The sequence below is a fragment of the Brassica oleracea genome, chromosome C1 (assembly GCF_000695525.1).
Source record: "Brassica oleracea var. oleracea cultivar TO1000 chromosome C1, BOL, whole genome shotgun sequence".
In the NCBI taxonomy this organism is placed as follows: Eukaryota; Viridiplantae; Streptophyta; class Magnoliopsida; order Brassicales; family Brassicaceae; genus Brassica; species Brassica oleracea.
In genome coordinates this window covers 40,911,165-40,918,812 of record NC_027748.1, presented here as the reverse complement: position 1 = coordinate 40,918,812, position 7,648 = coordinate 40,911,165, and the positions used below count along the sequence as shown (strand labels likewise).

General features: G+C 31.3%; 2 pseudogenes; one reads left to right on the top strand and one right to left on the bottom strand.

The window, feature by feature from the left end:
• Positions 1–1,604: 1,604 nt before the first annotated feature.
• Positions 1,605–2,869, top strand: LOC106340400 (annotated as a pseudogene).
• A 770-nt stretch (positions 2,870–3,639) lies between these two features.
• LOC106300017 lies at positions 3,640–6,566 on the bottom strand (annotated as a pseudogene).
• Between the last annotated feature and the right edge of the window lie 1,082 nt (positions 6,567–7,648).

Sequence of the window (7,648 nt, the reverse complement as noted above, 5' to 3'; positions counted from 1 at the left end):
TTTCTTGTTCTGATCTAATGTATTTACAAGTATTAATATTACCCAATTTCAATAATTTTTCATCTCTAATCTACAAATTAAAAATGAGGAGAGTCATTTTTACTTCGAAATGCACTAGTAGATCTTATATGCATTACGAAAATCACTTTATGGAATAATATGATATTTTGCTTGAAGTTTAATATTAATTAAGTTATTTTGCTTAAAATTTTATATTTTAATATAATATTTTATTAATTAATATTTTTGCAATATGTTTATATATGTGCTAGTTATTTACAAAAGTTTTATGAATTTAAGTTTTATGTATTTAAATTAGTTATGAGAAATATAAGGACCATATTATAAAATAAAAATAATTTTGAAGTTGAATTTGAAGTTTTGCTTTTGGAGAATAACACTTTTAAATTTCAAATATAGAGTTTTGGAAACTTTAAAATAGAATTTCTTTTTGGAGATGATCTTACAGATGGTATACATGGAGATAAAATAACGATGGAGTTATATATATATATATATATATATATTTTTTTTTAATTATTTTAATCGACATGAATGTATATGGAGATCATCAAGAGTTGGAGGTCACTGATGAAGAAGTGGGGGAAGCAGGATGCCTTTTATCGGGACAGCCACAATAATTGTGGAGGCAAACTGGCATCTTCCCTGTGTCCTCACATTTTGGGAGTCCAACCTTCAGACAATCTTCGTCTGTTTGACATATTATCAAAGGCATTGTAACAGTCGCTTTTACCATGCCTGTGAATCATTCATGTACGTACACACCAAAACTATTAGATATATATTAAGGATGTAACATATCGAATGATCAAGATCATAAAACGTATAATGCTTACATGACGAGACCAGGAAAAGAATGACAAAAACTGCTGAGATTTTTCCCATTTATTTTCTTATACTGTCCTACTTATATGTTTGAAGGGAGATGATAGTGGATTCATAGGTGTAGCAATTATTTATACAACGTGAATAGTGGGTTGGAGACAAATAAATATATTATTGCCAATATAATCAGTTAATAATGAAAGTATTTTCCTTTACTGTCTTGGTCAACAACAAAAAAGTCTTTGGATATATCTATCACATACCAATTTAGTGAATTGGAAGTCTTTGTATATATCTATCACATACCAATTTAGTGAATTGGAAGTCTTTGTATATATCTATCACATACCAATTTAGTGAATTGGAAGTCTTTGTATATATCTATCACATACCAATTTAGTGAATTGGAAGTCTTTGTATATCTGTCATATACCAAAAAAGTTGAGACTTTCAAATTTCAATTACTCTGCTACCAGTAAGTCACATACTTGATCTTCCAGTACAATATCTGATGAAAAAAGGTAAAAAATTAAAGAAAACCAAACCGGCTAAAAACCGCATATAACCGAATAAAATAAACCATGATTAAGAACTTCTCCGGTTGGGTTGCCGGTTCGGCTTTAAAAACATTGAAACAGACAAAAGATCTTTCGCTTGAACTTACTTCCGCTTCTGTCGGAAAATCTCTCTCTGCCACATTGATTCGCTTTCCGACAAGGTAAAAGTTGTTTTGTCAGGTCAAGAGGGTGGAAAAAAAAATGGCGACTTCGCGGTTACAAATGGAAGGAGATGACTCTGTACTTCTACACGTTACTCACTCTAACCTCAAGAGCTTCGCTGCGGATGTTCGTTTCTCTCCGCAAGTGAGACTCCTCTCCTGATTTTTGGTTTTTGTTGTGAAAGATGAATGTGGAAGCTGTGGAAGAAATGTGAGACGTCTGTTAATGCTATGGCTTTAGGGCTCTATGATGAAAGTGGCTCCAAGGTTGCAGCTCTTAGTGATGATGCAAGACCTCTCGGTTCCTTACCCCATAGTGGATCTTGATCCTTCCTCGGTCACAACTGGAGGCTGGCTTGAAGATACCTCATTGGTTGAGACGTATAACATCTCAGAAGAGGATTATGCTAAACGAACTGGTGAATTTTTCTACTGCCTAGAGTTGGTGTTTCACATACCAGACAGTTTTAGGAAGTTGAAAGAAAAAAGAGTGTCTCAGAATCCAGCTGCTTCTGAGGTTAAGGTAACTGTAATTTTTTTGCTTATTGTCAAACATTCGGTCAAACTGAAGTTTTTTTTTGGCATAGTCACTGGCAAATATGATGGTTTGATCGTTTCACGAGATGAAGGAATATCTATGTGTAAATATCAAAGTGAGTTAGATTCTTTTTTTTTTGTGTTTAAAGACTTCTCTCCGTTCCAGTCTTGTTATTTTTGTGAGACCATATATATCTCTTTGTATTCTGCTTCTAATTTAGTATTTTTGTCTGAATGTCAAAAAAATATTTAAGGTGGGAGATAGATGCCAAGTTGAGGCAGGGGAGAAAATAGGAGTGGTCAAATATGTTGGCAGAGCAGAGTCGTTGGGTCCTGGCTATTGGGTTGGGATCCAGTATGATGAACCCCTTGGCAAACACGATGGCATGTATGTAAACTTCTTTCTATATTATAGTCACATTAAGTTTAAACTCCTTCACAGTATAAAGTACATACAACAAGTCTTTTTTTTGTTCTCCAACTTTGATTCCACTTGCAGCTCATGTTTCTGTGCTAGTAAAACCTCTTTGAGGTTCTTTATTGGTTAGCTATAAGGCTAGTTAATGAATTAATAGGCCTAAGATTATGTATCACTCTCAATCTAAGTTTTGGTTGAATTCTACTATATTTGGCTCTAGGGTGGACTATGTTCTTATTTAGTTGGCTGCATAGATTGAATTTGTAAGCCACATTTTCTGTGTGTTGGCTTGCAGGTTGGTGAGAATCCTGAAAGAGACCCTTTACGTCAAACCAGAGAAAGGAGTTTGAGAGATTGGCTTTTGTGTTCTACATCCACTCTTTATGTTACTATTCACTACACTTTACGAGATCCATTCGGGTATTCTTTACATTTCGGACCGGGTACGGATCGGGTTTTTCGGTTCGGGTTCGGTTCGGTTCGGTCTTTTTATGTACCACCTTACAAAACATATCCGAACCCGAAGTGTTATTAACCGAACCCGAACGGTTAACCCGAAAACCCAAAAAACCCGAAAAGATATCCGAAAAAACCGGTCCGAATGTCCAAACTAATATACAATGTAATTATATGAAACATGAATATTTACTTCAAATATTCAATTTCATATTTATTTTTATATGGTATCTAACAATAAGTATTTAAAATTTAAATAACTACTTTAAATACTTAATTATATATAAATAAGTATATGTTTCTTATGTTTTGCTTTTAAATTTTAGATTTTATTTCGGGTATATCTGAACCGATCCGTTATAACCCGAATCCGAATGATATATGGTTACTTTATGGGTTATATGATGTGATACAAAACCGACCCGAACCCGATGTGTTATATCCGAACCCGACCCGTACTTGCAAATTTACTAGAATGGGACCTAGAAGGTGTTATAAAAAAAAACTGAAATCCGAAAAACCTGATCCGAACGCCAACGGGTACCCGAACGCCCAGACCTAGTTAGATGGGTCCGTTAATCTTTATGTAACTATTTTTTTAGTAACAACCATTTGCACCATTAACTCAGTAAAAGACAGAAAAATGTAGTAGGTGAACAACATACATTATTCATAGTGATCATTACATCGAACTCGATGATGACCATAACATCAAATTAAACCATCTTACAAAAGCCAACCAATTACATATGTAATTGAAACGCCACGTACAAGACCCCCATTTATTGATTATTATTTTGAAACCTGTTGATGATGGTGCATGATTGTGATGTGGATGGTGATGATGATCGATGGTGATGACGATTAAGCTTTGCTGGCGTGGTGGCCCATGTCAACGATCAAGCTCTTGTTGAATTTCATGTAGGTGCTTGGTTCAGGGTACTCATCTTTGCGCTTCTCCCATATTATAGTAATTTTGCAGGAGCTGGTATCCTCAGTTTTGGGGATAAATTGGTAGATGACATCAAACACCTTGAGCTGCTCCATCACGTGACCCTCAAGTCCTCTTAAAACCAATGTTAAGTTCTCATCGTCTACCTCTCTCTTCTCCTTGAATACCTCTTCCTTTCCATCTTTACAAACAGAAATTCATTTTTATTCATTAATTTAAATTACCAACATGTGACTTACATACCGCTATATATACTCATAAGGATATTATAAGATCGTAATGAAATTTCAGCGGATTAATGTTCCGTTTAAATAGTCTGTACAGGTTGTACTACGTCGCGAATCGAAAAGTGAATCAAACCATAGAGAGAGAGCTGAATTGACAGTTATACGTTCTTTAACTAGACCAACCAATCTAGATGGCTTTCGATATATGATGACTAGCTTTTTTTTTTTTTTTTTTTTGAGCAACCTATGATGAGATGACTAGCTATGATGATTTTAGTGTTTGTTTTCCTTTCTTGTTTAATGTGACCGAGTCGATAATGGAAAATTCTTCTGCTAATTATAAACGCAACGCTAGCATGTATTTGTGTTTACAGTTTCAAATATATTATAAACATGAAAAATATTTTTAGGAAAAAAAACTTCTGCTAAATAAACGCCAGCGTTAGCATGTATTTTTGTTTACAGTTAAAAAAATATGATAAACAATGAAAAGTTGTGTGTTTAAAGTACTTGGCAAAAGACTACTGAAACCCTAGTTTCACACACGCACTATATATAAACTTAAACTCAATAGTGTGTATATAAAGTGTGTATATATTTTTTTTTTTTGACAAAGTTAGAATTTTTTTATTTATAAAAATGTTTGATTTAATCAAATGATTACAAAGTCGATAGGTAGAATTTCTGAAAATCAAATTATTGTATAAGCAGAATATATATACTACGTGTTTTGCCCGCACATGTGGGCATAATCATCTTACGAATATTTATTATTTTATATCTTATTAATTCAAAAATCGGCATTATAAAACTCTAATTGGTGAACATGTCGAATAAAAAAATTAGGGTGAATTCTTTGTTCCTCAAAATTTATACAAGTTATGTTGAAATTTTAGTCAAATTATTGAAAGAAAAATCACACTTTTTTCTTCTAAATTCTCAGAATGAATTTATAAGAAAAAATTTCCCTATGTAATTTTGATAAAGAACAAATTGAACAAAAAATCATTTTTTTTTTATTTTTTCAATTCCTTGAATGAAAATTTATTTTTTATTTTATTCATTTTTTCATTCTTCTAGTGGTCACCAATTGAAGCTATAGTGTTTCACGGATTAAACTGGTTTAAAATAAAAGTAAAAAAATTTGATTTGAACTCAGTCCACAAGTTAAAATATTATTTATGATTTTAAATAGTTAAATCAAACATCAAATTATTTATATATGTCAAAAAACGTTCATCAAACTATGTACTAATTATTATGTTAAATGTTTTAAAACACTCATATAAACTGTTTTATATCTTAGTTTTTTAACTTTATAATAAAAAATATTGTTTTTAGATAGCAACACAATATATATAAGAATTCTCTTAATTTTTAAATATATTTTCACAATTTTTTATATTAGTTTATAATTAATTATTTAATATAACATATAAATTTAATATTATTAAAATACAATGCGTGTTTTATTGTATATAAAATTCATTACGGATTTTCTGAAAATTAATAAATACTCAGTTAAAAACTAATAATAAATCAATGACCTATATAAAAGCTTAAAACCTAATAAAAACATGATAAATAAGCAAAATTGACTAAAATCATGAAAAACATGACAAATAAGCAAAATCAAAATCATTATATATCTAATTACATATTTTATACTTATATTATTTAAATTAATAAATTAGTGATTCAGCTAAAAATTATTAATATATCAACGAGAAAGCTAAAACCTAATAAAAACATGATAAATAAGCAAAATTGACTAAAATCATGAAAAACATGACAAATAAGCAAAATCAAAATCATTATATATCTAATTACATATTTTATACTTATATTATTTAAATTAATAAATTATGACTCAGCTTAAACCTAATTAAACATGACAAATAAGTAAAATTACCTAAATTCATGGAAATTATGACAAATAAACTAAATCACTTCATAAATAATAGCATAGATATATATATATGGAAATTATGACAAATAAACTAAATCACTTCATAAATAATAGCATAGATATATATATATGGAAATTATGACAAATAAACTAAATCACTTCATAAATAATAGCATAGATATATATATATGGAAATTATGACAAATAAACTAAATCACTTCATAAATAATAGCATACATATATATATATATATGGAGAAAATATAAGAAATTGTATTACTATACCCCATGTGTAGTTCCAACTCCTCATGGATCCGTGAGAGTCAGATTCTCCCTCGTGGACGGTGACATTTTTGATGTGGGGCCGATGGCGTCAGGGAAGATATGGTTCTCGCTCTTCCACTTCTTGTAGTGTTTCTCCGCTGCTCCTTTCAACGGAACCTCCGTCACGTATGTTCCCGACGTCGCCATTTTTCTATCTTTGTTTTAAAGCTTCCACTTGTGTTTTTTTTTTTGCTTTGTTTTGGTTGATGAATGATCACATATCGCCTTCGTTTATATAAGCAGAGTGAATGTGACGGTTAAAATATGGTTTCTACCGTTTCCAATCATTTGATAGTGCATGCTAGAATCTTATCTTCTTCATTTTCAAACCTATACTATTTAACGAGCGTACTGGTCATCGAAATGTGTGTGTTTTTAATTGTAAAAATAAAATGATAGTCGACCACGTTATTAATGTGGCATGTGGGTAGTTGGCCTATCATCAATGTTATTAAACCCAACGACTGAACCAGATTACCTTTTGGATCGCCGGACCATGGTTGAATTGCAAATTAATAGATTAATAAATTGTAACATATATGGTTTTGTGGTTTTGTGAAACACATCTTGAAACCACAGGATTTCTGTTCTTTGTAAAGTAACAGAAATTACTTTACAAAACTTAAATAAATATTTGCTTAGATCTTTAAATAAGTCAATTTGCACTGAGGGAGACGCTGATTCTCGCATTTCAGTGATCCAGCTGCTGAAGAGACGAGGCATATCCAGTACTTCCACTAGCACTAGTCCACTCAACTCGATACTATGTTTTTGATTGTCAAATCGATTCGTGCTCATATGTACATTATATAAATCATTAATGGCCCCAATTGTACTTACATACGATCCCATACAATGGGCCAGCAAATCGGTGGGGGCCAATGAGAATACACATATGACTAGGCCTGGGACTTTTATCCGAGATCCGGATTCGATCCGAGATTTGATCCGGATCCGATCCGAAAATCCGGATATTCGGAGGGGCCGAATCCGGATCTGGATAGTAAAATGATGGATCCGCCAAAGTCGGATCCAGATCCGGATATCTCGATTTTTTAGTCCGGATATCCGGATCCGTAAGTTTTATTAATAAATATTTCAAAAATAGTAATATCTATATATAAAAACTAATTTTATTTAATATATTTTCAATTTTATAATAGTATATGTAAATTTTATGTAAGTTTTGTAATTTTATATATAGAAATAATTCAAAACATTATATATTTTTTGTTTTAAATTATTGTTAATATTTTATATAT